General features: G+C 41.6%; 1 protein-coding gene across 1 annotated transcript in view; it reads right to left on the minus strand.

Annotated features, from left to right (window-relative positions):
* zdhhc8b (zDHHC palmitoyltransferase 8b) overlaps nucleotides 1-17,356 on the minus strand; it is a 92,081-nt gene that overhangs the window by 73,307 nt on the left and 1,418 nt on the right. The window lies entirely within an intron of this gene.

Genomic DNA, 17,356 nt, shown 5'->3' on the forward strand with positions numbered 1-17,356 from the left:
ATGCTGGGGTGTGTCAGGCCGTTGATTGCCTGCAAAATGCATCATGGGAAAGGTCGTTACAGGGAGTACCATAACATGAGAAATAAAAGTGCCAATGCCATAGTATGTGCATATGGTGTTTGTGTGTAATATGTGGGTCCATTAATCTCGGTGTGTGGGCTGGTGTAAGTACAAGTGTGTGGCTGTGTGCCATTATCCATGTTTGTGAAATTAAAATTCTCGCTTGCATCTGTAAAAAGAAAAACAAAGATAAAGCTTGGACATTCCACTTCCTCTCATACTAAGCGGGAGAAACCGGAGAACAGAGATCTATAGAGCGAGAGTCCATTATACGTCTAATGAGGAAGTGGAAGAGTATCCGCTTGATTCCAACCATGCTGTGTCAAAGCTCCTCAGCACAAATTGCCCAATTTGTCAAACTGTCAACGGAACTTCTACCAATAGGTAATACATTAGTCCACTGGTATTAAAATCAGGCACACAAACACATTATAAATAATGAACCATTATTTGAGGTTTGTGGTTCATACAAGCTACTTGGTATAGTTATAACCCAAGACAGATCAAATGCATCCCACTAATATTCTGTGATTTCCGTTTAAAACTTGCATTCTCATAGTGTTGTATCAACTGATTATGCCCATCTGGTTGGGACCCATATCCCTCCTCAGCCTGCCAGACTGTGTGTGGGTGCGTGCGTGCGTGCGTGCGTGCGTGGTGGCAGGGGCACCTGTATTTGGATCTCTGTGTCAGGTGCATGCGTTCTGTGCTTGTGCCCGTTTTCGTCCACGCGCTTGGGAGTGTGGGTGTGTATGTGTATGCTCACAGTGCACGTCCCCAAGAACAAGAAGACCTCCTGTGATGCACAGGTGTCACCAGCAGAGTCACTTCCCCACTTAAGCCCCGGCCCATCTGTTCCATTCATTCCCAATGGCCGCGGGCCGTGGGAGCAGCCAGGCATGATGAGCCGACTGACGATCGGAAGGTGCTCAGATTTTATACAGGCTATGTTGGAAGTGAACTTTCAAATAAGTGCCTTATTATATTGTTTGCAGATCTTGAGATTTATGCATGTTTGCGAATGGCTTACCCCCCCCCTTTTCCTGAACTTGACATTGTGTGTGAGGGAGGAAGACTTGAAGTGGAGGTACAGATAATAAAGTTTGTCTGAGCCGTTTACACAGTTCAGCCGACCAGGCCTTCTCAGGCTCTTAAGTTTATACACACTGCAGGATGATAAAAAATGTCCTCTGAATGGGGTTTGAAGATAAGCGCTGGCAAGGAGCCAAAACAGCAATGTCCACAGACACTGCTGGGATTCCTGAGTCCCACAGTCTGGCGAGGCCAACCAAGGCCATACCAGCCTCCCAGCTCTCATCACACACACAAAAAAAATCATGGTTCTTCTGAAATGCCCTGTCCACACTCCACATACTGTTTACTGTATTGTGATTTATTCAGAAAAAAAGAAGAAACAGAAAGGTCTGATTGATGCCCGTCTACCTCTTAGCCATGTTCCCTGTTTCAATAAGAGAGCACTGTGCTCCAGTTACAGAGGAGTGTAAAAATAGGCCTCACTCAGTCACCACTTAACCTGCCAATGTGGAGAACAAACCACAAACTAGAAAAGTGTGCTCCTCTGAGCACAGATGGGGTTGACCGGGTTGCCTGCCTGACTACACACATTGTCATAGCCAATTCAAGTAAGTAACACACACAAATAGTACAAGCTCAACACTTTGCTCGCAGGGCAATATACAACCACACAGTATTACTTCCAAATTATTGTATTGCTTACGTAAAAAATAAATAATAATAATTTTGCATTCATGATCTGTTCCCATTCTATACGTCCTGTAATCAAAAAGTAATTAGTCCAAGCCTCATGCATAAGCCATAAGATCAGTCTCCTCATTTATTCTGAATGTCTGACTGCTCATTCTGTGCTTATGAGGCAATCGTCTGGACAAGGACTTTGAAAAATGTGTCAGCAGCAGGGAGGGGTTTAGTGTCTTCCTCAAGAACACACACATCCACCGGACACATCGGTGGGAGTTGAATGTGGGCCATTTCCGTTACAATACAATCACTCAAACCATTTGGCCATCGTGCCAAACTGCTGGGTAGCATCACGTTTTCACACACTTCACGTCTTTGTGCTGCTGACTCAAGGAGTGAGAGGAATTACAGGACACCACGGTCTGCTCTGCTTACACCAGAGTGGCGAGCTATACACTGGATTACTGACAGAAAAAGCAATCAATCTCTTTCAAACAGGCATCCTTGTTTTGGACGACACACACACACACACACAGTCACGCGCCCCACACACACACACACACACAGTCACGCGCCCCACACACACAGTCACGCGCCACACACACACACACACACACACACACACACACACACACACACACACACACACACACACACACACACACACACACACACACACACACACACACACACACACACACACACACACACACACACACACACACACACACACACACTTCAAAATGGGCATGTAAAACTCCCTCACCTTTTACACAGAATAGAATGTCAACACTAAAGACACGACAGCTTTTGCCGTATGGGCCCCTTAGCTGTGGAACTCACTGCCTGGGGACCTCAGGCAGGAAAACTCAGTGTCCTCTTTTAAATCTCTTCTAAAAACTCACCTCTATTGCACATCCTTTTTATGAAATGCTGTACTGTTTATGCAATTAATGTATTTGTAAACTTTAAGTTTAGGAACTGGGGTTAGGACTGGATGTTCCGGGGACCCCCCAGGGACCCCACACGGTAACTTCTCCACCGTTTCAGACGCAGGGTGGCTCGCCGGAACCGGGCCGGCACCCTGGCCGCGTTCCTGTGGGCCTGGAACTTCCGGGAACACCCCGGGGACTTCCACACGGAGTTGCACCACTCACTTCACACGGGTGTGATTTTTATTATGCTACCTGAACGTTTGTGTTACATAATATTCTGTGATCTGTGCCTGCATGTCATGTATTTCCTTGTTTCCATCATGTGTAATACCGGATTTCAACAGCACCACTATACCCATTGAGGAATACAGAACTTCCAGCTCAGGTGAGATTAAAACACTTTACTCTTTATGCAGACTTATAAACGGTACACAAAGGACCCATACAGTCAGGTAATGCTGGCTTTATACGGTATAGCACTATATTTCTTGAATTTGTGCATTTATGGAGAAGTAAGGCATTAAACACTGAATTGCAGTGGCTATTTGGGGAAGTGAGATACACTAATTAAAATAAATCTCTGACAGTGTTGGTCAAAGGCTTCCCCAATTCCTTACCAAATGGACAGCCATCAGGGCTCTCCTGGGACCACAGCACAAAATGTTGACATATAACTGTAACTATACAATAACTGTCAATAATACAAACATGATTTCACAAAATGTTTGGAGAATAATTGACAAAAGTACCAAGTCGGGAGTGATGAAATGATGTTGCATTATTAAACCTGCTCTGTGACAAAATTATTTGACAGCTGTACTAATGGTGGTACAGCTGTACCACCATTTACTTGATAGAAACCCAGATCACTGTACCACTCTCAACAATTTGTTCAACGTTTAGATTCCGGTGTGCTTTCTGCTTGCTCTGCAATTTCTGGCGCAGCTCCCTCTCAGCTTGTGGCAAAGGTTGATTTAGATTTAAAATCCAATACATCAGGAGGTTGTTGCAGGGAGATGCAGTTCCATTACTGGTCAGTGCCTGCACTCCCCCACCGAGCTCTCACCCTAGCAACATAATTATAGCCAAGTTAAGCTTAACTGAACTGTTACTTCCTATCACAGAACCTGAATGGGAACATTCAGGATTTTGAAAAGCCTACATATTGAGCACTAATGAAGACCAGCCTACAAATATTTAAAGGTTTCTTACTCACCAGTATTAAGATATGCCATACAAAGCCAGAGATTCAATAAATAATGATTAATAATACATTTATTCAAAGTTCTTTTCCACTAAATATATTTGTTGCCATTGTTCGAAAAATTTGCAATGAATTTGCAAAAGAAGAAAGTGTTACATACTTTAATATACTGACTACTTCAATGAAGTTATGACAGACACCCATGAAAAAAAAACGTCAATGCACCCATAAACCACAAATGTTCAGAACAGAAGATCTTCAAACCAAAAATGAAGACAAAATTACACAATCAACTTGTGTTACAAATGCTTATACAACACAATGTAATTTATGATAAGCTACACCTTACTAAAGTCATTCTACACACAATGACAGTGGTGAAATCTGAACGTGCAATACCTGGGGTGTTAAAGGACCACTTCACCACTTTTCAATCTATCTTCATATACTAGGTCCTCACTAATAATCATGAAAAAATGGCACGATTTTTTTCTACTCTGTCTGTGTCTCATAGGAGGGCTGTGGGCAGTTCAGAAACCGTCTTCCAGTGACATCATCGATGGGGAATACAAGCTAATAGAAACTGCAGGCTTTCTAATCCTGAAAAGTTGCAATGCGAAAATGGAAGCCATCGTTCTCACGATAATGAAAATCTAAACATTTTTGTAAAAATCTGCCTAATGATGATGTCACTGGAAGACGGTTTCTAAACTGCCCACAGCCCTCTTATGAGACACAGAAAGAATCGTGCCATTTTATCATGATTATTAGAGAGGACCTATTATATGAAGATAGGTTGAAAAGTGGTGAAGTGGTCCTTTAATGCAGGCTGAAATATGCTTAGGGATGGGAAATGTTGTGAGCTTGTCAAAGATAAACATCCAAACCCTGAACAATTTCATTAACACAGAGGAAATAAAACATGTATAAGGCAGACCCACAGGCACATACAGTTTCTGAGGGGATTTAATATGGCTCAGGATAAAGATGAACTCCACATTCAGAGAGAATTGTCGAACAAAGAAAGAGCAATTTTCGTAAATGGAACTTTCTACAGAAGTTTGTTTCACAAAGAGACACACACAGTTCTGTCAGTGCAATTAAAGGAACTATGCTATGGGCTCACATGTTGAGGATCTAGAACAGCAACTGCTTTGCTTAAAATAAAATGAGGCATTCAATTAATTTTAAAAATAAAATCTTGCAGGTTGCACGTCATCCTGTGCAATAACTCATATGGCAATATTAACCCTAAAACCCTTTTGTGTTGTGTATTAGACAATAGCCAACACAGAGCGTCACTTCATGCCGGACTGCAAGCTTGTACATCTGCTATTTGTTGAACATTTAGAAAAATCTTGAAAGTGTGAGAACTACTGATTTACAAGGCATTTTTAGAATCAACCTCAGGTCTTACTCTTGGCGTTCAAACAATACAATTCCAAGCTGAAGTGAATACAGCATCATTTTATTCTAACCACTAGCCTTTAACCACTGGCTGGGATCTCAGACAGATAACAACTACATTCCAGAGCCATCAGCGGAGTAGGTGGTGAGAGAAATGTGAGCCGACAGTAACTGGTAGTATACTGTAAGTGTCAAGAGTATAAGTTTGGAAAGCGTCAAATAAATGTACCGGGGCAGCAAGCACAGAGCTGCGTTGTCATGGTCTTGCATACTGTTCACTTCAGTAAAACACACTAACTGATGATGATATGCACAAACATTTTGACTGATTATTCAGTGAGGATAAGTGCCGAAGTGCAAAGGAACATTATCCAAATAAGAACAGTGTAGGAATATAAGTTCCACTCGGAAGTTACCATCGGCCTTAAGAGGGGGATAGAAACAAAGAGATGTATAGACAGAGAGAGAGAGAGAGAAATAGAAAGAGAGGAAAAAGAGAAAGTAAGATGTTCAGATCGAGGGATGTGTAAATATTAGACATGTGCTCTGGTAAGCTTTGCTCTTGAGGCACATTAAGCAATGGCAGTGATACATCACGCAAGATGTGGCTCTCATGTTAAAAGGGTGGTACTCAGAATACTGAGTGGTACAGTCTGGAGCAAGATGACATCACTACACATCCATGTAAACCTGGCATCAATGTCACTGAATTTAACCAAGTTGTTATCCTTTGATAGCTTGCCTACTTGGTTAATGTTTTTGGTCAGATGTCATTGGATTTGAAGCAGCTGTCTGCTGTACTGATATAAGTTAAGGTCTGCTGAAACCAAATGATTGTGCACGGCATGTATGCTCTGCTATGCTTAAGAAACAAAATCTTCTCCATATGTTATGTTTACACTCTTACACATTGGTCTACGTCACACAACCGGAGAGAGCTCGCTGAGGCCTGTATTCAATATTTGCACTCATCATTTGGCTGCAGAAACTTGGATTATGTTGCACAAGCTGTCATTCTTTGCCCCGTTGGAATACCAAGAACTGGACACCAATGACTTCATCTGTTTAGGAGAAAGCTGCAATGAAGATTTGTTTTGCAACTGGCATGCAGTTAGTAGATAAAGATAGAATTCAGATTAAAAAAAAGAATGTTGCTCAGTAGAAATATCAAAATGCTTTAATATTCCAAAAAATCAAGAAATGCTGTCATCTACAATGATGGTTGAGTTTGTGCCAGTCTATCAATGGATCAGATTTGACGTTGTCACTCTGTCACTCTGTTCACTGTGTCACATCACTGTGTCACACCACTGCGTCACACCACTGTGTCACATCACTCACTGTGTCACATCACTCACTGTGTCACATCACTCACTGTGTCACATCACTCACTGTGTCACACCACTGCGTCACACCACTGCGTCACACCACTGCGTCACACCACTGCGTCACACCACTGCGTCACACCACTGCGTCACACCACTGCGTCACACCACTGCGTCACACCACTGCGTCACATCACTGCGTCACATCACTGTGTCACATCACTGTGTCACATCACTGTGTCACATCACTGTGTCACATCACTGTGTCACATCAAGAAAAAAAAATCTAAATACTGAATCAATCAACTTAAAAACTGTCTGGGGTGCTCACAGAATGGAGTGGATGTTCAAATGTTAACATGTTTCAAAGTGAAATATCCCTTTCAGTGGTTAAAGGGTCATTTCCCTGACTATACAGTCAAGATCAGTCCAGACTCGGTAAAGGAAGTTCATCATCTGCAGGTTCCAGGTGGAGAGTAAGAGCCACCCCTTACCGCTTATCCCTAAACTTATTTGCCATGTTGTTTTACTATTTTGAAAAACCTTTTAAAATAGTTCAAATAGTCGATCTACAAGCTCACAACATGTTGATTTTAAAATGTTTTTCAAAATAGTAAGAAATTGCAAATAAGTTTATGGATAATGGGGTGGCGCAAAATAGGACCGTAAGTCCACTATTGAGGGGATGGCTGTGGCAGGCCAAATAATGGGATCAGTATAATCAGTCATTTAGTGATAATTCACATTGTTAGGAGCCAGAAGGACAGCCAAGTTTGGGACAGACTTTGTGAGCAATAAAAACGGTCACTAGCTTGTTTCACCTCTGATTGAGTGGATTGTGATGCTATAAACAAACTACTCATAACCAGAATTAAATCATGACAATGTGTGCATGAAAAACGGCCTTGTGGATAGAAATTACGTGGGCGTGCGCGCGCGCGCACACACACACACACACACACACACACACACACACACACACACACACACACACACACACACACACACACACACACACACACACACACACACACACACACACACACACACACACACACACACACACACACACACACACACACACACACACACACACACACACACAGCTATATAGAGGTTGTGTAGAGGTCAGGTCCTCCCTGCACAGTAAAATCCACTGGAGGTCGATTAGCCTACTCTCAAAGTTCAGCCTACTATGGTACAGATGAATGAATGGCACCTCCATTTGATGTGCCACAGTCATGTCCAGAGATGCTTTTCTGCCTGAAGTGCTGATTTCTGTGGGCATAGGGTATGACTAGTATGTTCTTATAATCGCTCAGTCAGGCCAGTCTCCCCTTGCCCACGGCTAACGCATGCACGCACGCACGCACGCACGCACGCACGCATCTAACATACAAATCTACACTTTTCTGATATACAGAAATAATACAAAAGGCATATTACAATCGTTAATCAAATATTTATTTGACCATTGACGATACAGGGCCAGGCAATGGCATCTTTGTATGTGCGTTCCTTGGCCACTCGCGTGCGCACTCGCATACATTATTTACTACATTATTACATTCACAGAAAACCACCCAATGATAGAACCATAGGACACGAAATCATTTTCGTGTCCTATTAATTACGATTAGTTGTTAAGTTTAACCGACTAATTTCTTAACGCGATTAATCGATTAACGATTAACATAGTAACTAACTACATTATATTTACAGTTATATGTACAGTACATCTACAGAAGTCTTCATATTGAAGTGTATTAATGTGCCCTGTATCAGCATTTAAGAATACTCCAGTGAGTTTCCCAAATATAGAAAACACCCCACAAGAGACCCACACCCACAGCATAGACTGCAGGCTGCACTGCCACTGCCAGTGTAGCCAATGGCCACTTGGTCACTAGCCAGCACGCAGAGCACGGCGCATTCATCACATTGCTCCCAGCTTGACTCAAACTGCACCATGTGACCACATAATCTACATATGGAATATGGAGAGTTGAAGAAGTCCTCGCTGCGCTTAGCCTGAATAGGATCAAGCTATTGTTATACATCAATATCAAGCACATTACCATAGCTGCACAATACTACAGCAGAGTAGTAAATGTGGACTTTAAGAAAAGTCCACAATAAGCACATCCACGTCACGTTCATGTGCGCTCTCAGATGTTGTGGGTTGTAAACTTTCATGTTTCATTCCCCTAACATCACAAGAAATTAACTAAGAGTATATTGGCCTATTTTAAACACTGAATTGTCTAAAAATATCATAATAATTGCAGATTTAATTTTGCTGGCAAATACAGCAACAGCCAAGAGAAGCAGATGTGAGTGTGTAAACAAATCCTATTAAACAAGTCTTTGTTGTAAATAACAACACCTCCCACTCATCTTTCACAGCGCTTGTATCAGATGTAGGTATTGGCCATCATCCACAATCAGATGGAAAGTAAACCAAATTATATTCTGCATTGGATTGCACATCCAAATCAGGTTGCACAGTCAAATCAGCCAATTTGCATCGTCTATGCCTGTACAACTTTTGTCCCTTTTCAAGACAGAGCATGGAAACCGACATTAAATGCAGCCAGTGCGCAGTTTCGTTGCAAACGCAACTATCCATCAATGCTGAACAGCTTCTGGATGGAGGGATGCCTGACTTTGTGTCAAGATAAGTGTCTGTGTACATAATGTACATGTGTGTATGAACTATGAACCAAAAATAACATGCTCACTGAAAAGTATATTTCATAAATGGATGTCAGATCCACTCAACATCCACTATCCACTATAACCACTCAACAGATCTACGATGCCACATGTGAGCTTGTAGATCTGCTATGCTTTATTTTTGTTGAGTGGTGCAACCACTCCAAGGAACAGCAATGTCCGTGTTAACCTATGTGTTCGTTCACCTATGTGACTATGAGTACCAGTAGGGGCAAAAGTGGCGCTGTTGTGCCAGAAACGGAGAGAGAGAGATAGTGCTGCACTGTTGCCTGCTAATGAGAGACAGAGAGAAAGAGGGGGGGGGGGGGGGGGGGGGGTTGCACCACTCAGTTCACACGGGTGTGATTTTTCTTTTATGTATGGAATCTTTGAAAATGTTGACCTATAATCGCATGCTCAAAATAGGGACACCCAGGTTGAAAGTGGTTGTGTCTGTGGGTTTTGTAAATATTTAACCAATTTAACATAAAACAACACACACACACACACACACAATTTACATACAGTTTCCACCTAACAATATTCTTTATTAACTGTCAAAAAAGGTGACATCACAGGAATACCCACATGAACCGGTTTCTGGGCATGTCATAATGATAAAATAAAAAAGAAGGGGACCAACTAGACCAATGAAGTCAATGAAGTACAATTATGTAGGGTTTAAGTGGTTAAGGATCCTCAGTGGTACACTACAATGGTGGTATTGTTGTGGACAGTGTAGGGGTATAGTAATGGTGGCCATTTATGTCCTTCTTCAACCAAATCAATATGTTGTAAGCTGCTTTGTTGTCCCCCCCAAACAATTCCTAGGGCAGCATTGCAGTAAAATGTGAGGCATCTTTACGGGCTACTGATGTAACTATATAGAGGTTGTGTAGAGGTCAGGTCCTCCCTGCACAGTAAAATCCACTGGAGGTCGATTTGCCTACTCTCAAAGTTCAGCCTACTATGGTACAGATGAATGAATGGCACCTCCATTTGATGTGCCACAGTCATGTCCAGAGATGCTTTTCTGCCTGAAGTGCTAATTTCTGAGAAGTGGGCATAGATATGGTATGACTAGTATGTTCTTATAATCGCTCAGTCAGTCCAGTCTCCACACACACACACACACACACACACACACACACACACACACACACACACACACACACACACACACACACACACACACACACACACACACACACACACACACACACACACACACACACACACACACACACACACACACACACACACACACACACACACACACACACACACACACACACACACACACACACACACACACCTCTCCGAAAAACCCCTCTAGCGGGTATTCTGTATGTGTGCATGCACATAGGGAGAGGCGGCAGAGCTCTGTTTCTACTTATTCCCGGTCACGGTCTCCCTCTGACAAAACAACAGGAGGTTAAAACAGAGTGGAGACACCCAGGGAGAGAGGGAGAGGCTGGAGGGTCTAAATCAATCCCACATGTTCTACCAAGGAGGGTTTTCCTCATCTCAAACAACCTGTGTGCGCGCAATTGTTTAGCTGTGTCCTCACATGGACAGAAAGTGGAAAATTCGATATTTGTATTTCTTTGCTTTTCAGAGATTACGGTTAAGGTCAGTCTTGAAGGCTACAGTTTGGCTGCGAATTGTAAAAAATCGTGTGTCCTCACAAGTATAACGCAAAACTGTGTGTCTGTGGAAGGGCTTACTCAATACTTTTCCCGCACTTTTCGCACCCCACACACACTGCTGTGTGTGCACTGTAGCTCATGGCTGGCGTGAAACGGAACACATGGATCCATTTTAGCCATTGCCATCACAAAGGAACAATTTTATTTTTGGCAGGCAGCAAAGTTCTTCAAAAGAAAAGTCATTCTTTAAAAAGAAAAAAAAGATTATGCCAAATGCCACAGTGGGGTACAAACTGAAATATAAAATGTTTGTCCAATTCTAAAATAAATCAAAACACAGATGGCAGGATTTGACACATTAAAGACAATTCCTCCCTGTTTTTTGAAGGATATTAAATTTGTCATCCGACTGTGAATGCACAATACAATGCACTCGCAGATATAACAGCTCCTTTTATTGTGTATACATTTGCGTGTGTCCTATGTGGACAGAAGGCTTCAGAATGCGTGATAGAGCCAGGTAAGTGGATCTGTCAGCATTACCTTAACCCAGTTGTCAGGCAATGACAGGAGGACTGGAACTGAATAAGATTACGTAGATGACCTGGTCCATTATTCTGGGAGCCGTGTTCGCTCATCTGTCTGTACTGGAGAGATCTGTATGTCAACAAACTGTTGGTTGGACCAGGTTGTGTCAGACAGCAGGAGGAGAGGTAACGGGTGGGAAGAGGAGATAACAGCACTAAAAGTCTAGACTTGTGTGTGTCCAACAAATGTCATAACAAATTAAAAGATGTACCTACCATAACACTAACTACACTGGTAGTTAGTTACTAAGGGTCCTTTTGTTACATTTGTAATACAGTACACACCCTGGGCAAATGGATAAATTGAAAAACAAGGAAAGGAAGCAAGCACTCAGTTGAGTAGTTCAGCGTAAAACAATATATCGGGTGCACGGTTCAGGTAGAGACAATCCATAGAAAAGAATACCAGCACTCAGTTTATATCCAATAGGATTCTCTTGTTTATTAAGGTTTATTGAGGCCTTCCTCAGCGTAAAACCACAGGGTTTTACGCTGAGGAAGGCCTACGACTCCGAGCCAAAACGTCTGTTTGTTTGCTGCTGGGGGAAACCTTAATACACAAGAGAATCCCATTGGATATAAAATGAGTGCTGGTATTCTTTTCTATAAATGGAAACATTAACACTCAATGTTACTGTGCACAAAGCCTAATTGTAGTCAGTTTTATTCTGTCTTTAATTGTCAGTCAGTGCTCACATGTTGTAAGTCTCTGCACCAGTCTCACCAAGACAAATAAACAAGCTTTCACGAGGAATTCAATGTTATTCTTATTGCAAGTGCAATAAGAATAACATGCACTAAGTGCACTGCTGAAAGTGTTTCAGATTGTTTTTTTTCTTATTTTCTTTCTTTTTCTGAGGTCTAGTTGTCCTTGTAGCCTGTGTCAGTGATGGTATGAACCTGTGTAAGCTGTCAACATATCTCTGTTCTGATGTCACCAAAAAAAAAAGTGCTTGGGAAGTGATGTGATTCTGGCCCTTTATGGGAGCTGTGGGTGTCCTGGAGCTTGAAAAGAACATTTGGCTGTGACGGGGGAAGGAGAGGTGAGGAAAGGAAAGGGGCTGTGGCACTGCAATGCAAGAGTACTACTCTGAAGAGATGGAACAGCTGGAAATACCTTGGTTTGGCAGGAGACAAGGTTGATATATGACAACTCGCCACCATGCTGCATTGGCTAGGTCTAGCTATCGAGTACGAGTGTTTTAGGGGTGGGAGGAGCAAGAACAGTGTTAGATGGTAGACCTACATTGAAATATCCTGGTCGCCGAGTATATAAATGGACCCTTACGGTTCATACCGAGTTACATTAACACTCAAGATTTTGCCGTGTGAGTGTGTTTTGGTATTCCTTAAGACCATGTGGGTCAGTGAATGAAGTGTGACACACGTTAGCTTCATGCTATTAGTTTGCCCTGACTCAACCCATCAGTCACGGTTTGAAGTCCCTAGAACACTCTTTTTAACAGATACAGTCTAGTCTGAACCATATGTCGAAGCTCATTACTGCTAATGTCATCGGCTAGAAACATATAACTGACAAAATCCATATAACAACAACCGTGACGTGCGTGACATATATGGTCTCTTTTGTTTTAAATACAGTTACATAAAAGAATCATCAAAATAGTGCCATTTTCTTGATCATTATTATTCTCACACTTCAGTGGAAATTCACAGAATTTATATAAATTATCCTTCACCGTCAGTTGCTCGATAGTAGGCTATTAATTGTATCGTATCGTATTGAAATTTGAAAAGTGGAGTGTGGATTACGGACAATGCTGCATTAACATTTTGTATTGTATTGAAATTTGTGTGGGGTGTGGATAATAGACAATGCTGCTGGATTAAAAACAGACAATGACAACATTGAAGTGGAAGACAAGCATACGTTTCTCATTACCAATGCTTGCTGTGTGAACCAAAACTAGCACCAATTGCTTTTAATAAAATGTTAACATATTTCTTCACCCCTTGAGAGCACAACAGGAAGAAGATAGGCGCACAATCAGGAGGAAAAGCGAAAAGGTTTATGAGAGCATTATTATGTACAAATGGGGATACTGCATGGTAGCAGGGAGGCCTTGTCACTGGAGAAACCATCTCATAACCATAAGGTAACAGGTTTCATCTCTGAACAGCTATTCTATCGCCAGGCCAGCTGTAAGTATCCTTGAACAATACACTGTGCCTCTAGCCGTTTCCTCATTTCCCCTGTGCCCCGAGGAGAACTTTATCTATTTCTTTGTCGTTTTGAGGCATATGTTCTGTAACATACTTTTTAAGAGCAAAAGGGGAAAAAAGCGATGAACAATGTATATGTCCCCTCCAGGTGCTCAAAGCTATCAAAATATAGAGTAAATTATATCACTATTTAATCTGCCAAAAGTAGCTCCACAGTCTCCACATATCTACTGCAGGCCTAATCCTCAGTGGAAAAATGCTCCATTTATCTACACAAGCCAGCAGACATGTTTGATGTTGTGAATGGCTTGTCCTGTTCTCTTCTCACTGTTCTCACTGAAGCAAGTATTCCTGACCAGTGACCACCTCTGGCCTTAGATGTTTTCAGTCAGATTATCATTGTTTATGCTTATGTGACATGAACACAAGACGGCTCCATCCTTATCCTGCACCTCAGCTGAGGACCTTAACTCATTTAACTGCCAGAGTTCAAACATCGCCCATTGCAGCCCTTGCAAGCGTTTTACTAACCTTTCAAGACCCACAGAATATTTCGCACCACGACGATATACACACAAAGCGTGCCATCGCGATGCTCCGTTCCATTGTTATTGGCAGTTGAATGTAGCTTGTTTTCCCCAAATACGCTGTCAAGCAACATAAATATTTTTATAGATCCTTAATATTACACTCAACAGGCTTGGAAATGTTGTGATGACGTTATTTCCGGGTGTAATCTTCTTCTGAGGTTCTGGATTGCTTCATGTTGCGGAAGGCTGGCTGGAATGGTCCCTACATTTAACTCATGGTCAGCAATGGGATCTCGAGGAGCAAAACATTTTCTCCCATATCCTATAGTCATGAGCAAGAAAGAATGCATAAGAACATAATATTATAGCCTAGCCCTTTCCACAGATGGCCTGGCTTTGATTTTAACTCAAGGCTCTTTGCTGCATGTCATCTCCCCTCTCCCTCCTATCTTTCCTGTCTCTATCTCACATTGTAGGCTACATCATCAGCATGAATTCACAGCTTTGTTTTGGGACTGTGTTTTAGTTTAAGTAGAAAATTGCTCATGTTCCCTTACCTCTTATACCTAAACTCATTTACCTTTTAATGTATTTTGAAAAGCATTTCTGAATTGTTCAAATAGCCAATCAACAAGCTCACAACGTGTCGATGTAGATCGGCTAGTAAGAAAAGAAGTTTAGGGATAAGGGGTAAGGCACTGGCAAAAATAGGTCCCATAGTATATTAAAATAAGGCAACTAAGACAGCCCAAACACACCAAGTACTACAAGCAAGACACTAAACCAACTACCAACTATTAGCCTAATAGAGTGTACAGGGAGTAATGGACTCTAATATTATACAGTTCACACTGAACTGAAATCATTAACAAACAGGAGCTTGAGTGGTTAGTGAAATCCCCAGAACAAAAGCTCCGCTCTCTGGATGCAGATTAGGTTGAATGAAAACAGACATTAAATTATGCTTTTAAACACCCCATTAATATGAGCAGATTACCACAATGTTTTGAAACACCACAGTCAAGAGGGCATGGCGCTGAGCAGCACTTAACGGCTATAATCTCAGGGATAATAACCACATGTGAAAGCACCAATATCTCACTGTTAAACCAGGGAGGAAAACACATTTCACACACTTAAATGAAAAACATTTGATAAAATATTGTTGATCCCTTTTTGTCCCCTTAATTTATCTCCCCAGTGTAGTAGTTATGCAAATTTGCATGGGCATAATAGTTCCAGTCTCTGCCAAATTGCCAATCACTCTGTTTGGTCTGAGGAGGGTATAAGACAACTATGTGATACACAATTGGAGTCACCTGACAGAGAGGGGTTTCACCAGGAATATAGATCGGCTATTTTCACTACTTCTTAAAACATTTGATTTCTAATTTATGGAATTTGTTAGATTTTTTTTTTTTAAATCTCTGCATGAAATTACTGAAAGAAAACTCCTGCACACTGTTTTAGTGTCTTCAAATGCAATAGAAAAGTTTAAGGGAACAGCAACATTTCGGCTATCTTTCTATGCGGGAGTCTTTTCCTTTTTCCGTACGTCGGGCACCTGGCTATCCATCTCCTATGCACCTGTCGCCTGTAGGTGTGCAAAAGTCTTGCTTTTGTTTTGCATTAAATTACTAAAAACAAAATCACTGAATTTTGTTTTTAATTCGGGAAAAAACAAATAGCTGTAATGGGTGAAATTCATTTTTGCGCAAGCTCCATCATTTTTGAAAAACATGAAACAATAGATTCTGCCAATATGTGAATTAAGTCCAATTCAATGGATCCATAGTGAAAAGGAGGAAACAGATGTGGAAGTTGAAGATTAGGTTCCTGTCAGGACCAGTTCCCAGGTCTCCTTTCAGAATTTAAATGCCACTACCGCCTCTTAGTGAATTTACTGCCATACAACAAAACATGGTGAACAGACGTTTCTGCATGATCGATTGATAGTTTCCACACTACACACATGTATCCATACCTACTCTTGAAATATTGGGCTATTGGGCTTGAGAACAAATGTGGCAGTTGGCCACCCTGGTTAGTTTGTTTAGACAGTTAAATTCAACTTATACTGTGTAACAAGTCATCATAGAGCTGGCTATAAACAGTAGGATTTCTATGCTAGAAATAGTACATCAAAGCTAGATACAGTGGGGCATCTAAGCTAGATATGGCAGGATCTCATTGCATACATAGAATATGGTGGGGTAATATTATTATAGATAGATGTTGCCACGGCCAAAGGCTGAGTTTATCATCTGTTTATTACTGCCGAGTTGTGGTCATGCTGTGTAGATATAAATAATTCTCCACTAATGTGTTCTATCTCAGAGGGGAACACATACTCTCAGGCATCAGTAAGCAAGGCACTGACACCGTAAAATCAGTGTACAGTGAGCACACGTTGGCCGAAACTATACCTTCCTCCAGGTGCCCAATGGACTCAATTCCATATAACAACTGCTGCCATGGAGCTCTGGCACCATGGCATCCAGTAAAGGTCCAAGTGTTGGTTTATCTCCACATCTCTGCAACATCTTTGCACACATACAATGTTGTTGAAATAAGAATATAAGCCTCCTACACTGTTACACTGGAAGTCATCAAACTAAAATATCATGTCAAATGTAATTAACTTATTTAAATAGTTGTAAAGCTCAAAGGCTAACAGTCAAAGACTGAACATGTGTGGATTCCCCAGTAGCAAATGTAATAGTGGATCTGCTGAATCAGAATAGACTACTAGAGTATGATGTCCCAGACTGGACCTGTATTTCCCTAGGGGGTCCCAAATAGATCAGCCTCAAATCCTTTGGGCCTTTTACTGGGGGAAACAAAGAGCAGCAGCGTAAAGTCCTAATCTTCACCCCCAACCCATCTGCTCGGGGATAAACCCCAACATATCCCTGTTGGATTTCTGGACCTTTCAGCATGCACAGCAATGTATGTATGATGTTATGATACATCATGCAACAATGTCTTACAAAACACTATATCTTGCAATACTAAGTTATGTAGTGTAGTGTTGACTCTCT

This window comes from Electrona antarctica (assembly GCF_951216825.1).
Source record: "Electrona antarctica genome assembly, chromosome: 12".
Taxonomy (NCBI): Eukaryota; Metazoa; Chordata; class Actinopteri; order Myctophiformes; family Myctophidae; genus Electrona; species Electrona antarctica.